This window comes from Arachis duranensis, chromosome 10, assembly GCF_000817695.3.
Source record: "Arachis duranensis cultivar V14167 chromosome 10, aradu.V14167.gnm2.J7QH, whole genome shotgun sequence".
In the NCBI taxonomy this organism is placed as follows: Eukaryota; Viridiplantae; Streptophyta; class Magnoliopsida; order Fabales; family Fabaceae; genus Arachis; species Arachis duranensis.
Window position 1 is genome coordinate 62,531,976 of NC_029781.3, and position 1,322 is coordinate 62,533,297.

Consider the following 1,322-nt stretch of genomic DNA (forward strand, 5'->3'; position numbering starts at 1 on the left):
TCATCTCATCTTTAATTTTCGAAAATCACTAACCATTTTTTCAAAATTATTTTCGAAAATTTCTCTTCTCTTTTCTTATTCCATTTAATTAATTAATTACTAACACTTCTCTTCACCTCACTTCATCTAAATTCGAATTCTTCTTCATCCTTCTTCATTCTTCTACCCCCTTCTTCTTCTACTAACACAAAGGAATCTCTACACAGTGACATAGAGGATTCCTCTTCTTTTCTTGTTTTTTTCTCTTTCATATGAGCAGTAACAGGGAAAAAGGCACTCTTGTTGAAATTGATCCTAAACCTGAAAGGACTCTGAAAAGGAAACTAAGAGAAACTAAATTACAACAATCCAGAAACAACCTTTCAGAAACATTAGAACAAGAGAAGGAGATGGCAGCCGAAAATAATAATAATGCAAGGAGAATGCTTGGTGACTTCACAAAGCCAACGTCCAAGTTTGATGGAAGAAGCATCTCCATTCCTGCCATTGGAGCCAATAACTTTGAGCTTAAGCCTCAACTAGTTGCATTAATGCAACAAAACTGCAAGTTTTATGGACTTCCATCTGAAGATCCTTATCAGTTTTTAACTGAATTCTTGCATCAAACCTTCAAACAAAAAGATGGTGAATCCCTCTATGAAGCTTGGGAAAGATACAAGCAGCTGACCAAAAGATGTCCATCTGACATGTTTTCAGAATGGACCATGTTAGATATATTCTATTATGGTCTCTCTGAATTTTCGAAAATGTCATTGGACCATTCTGCAGGTGGATCTATTCACCTGAAGAAAACGCCTGAAGAGGCTCAAGAACTCATTGATATGGTTGCAAACAACCAGTTCATGTATACCTCTGAGAGGAATTCTGTGAATAATGGGGTTCCTCAGAAGAAAGGAGTTCTTGAAATTGATGCTCTGAATGCCATATTGGCTCAGAACAAAATGTTGACTCAACAGGTCAACATAATCTCTCAAAATCTGAATGGATTGCAACATGCATCCAACAGTACTAGAGAGGCAGCTTCTGAAGAAGCTTATGATCATGAGAACCCTGCCATGGCAGAGGTTAATTATCTGGGTGAACCTTATGGAAATACCTATAACCCATCATGGAGAAATCATCCAAATTTCTCCTGGAAGGATCAACAAAAGCCTCAACAAGGCTTCAATAATGGTGGACGCAATAGGCTGAATAATAGTAAGCCATATCCATCATCTTCTCAGCAACAGACAGAGAATGCTGAACAAAACAATTCTAATTTAGCTAATATAGTCTCTGATCTGTCAAAGGCCACTTTCAGTTTCATGAATGAAACCAGATCT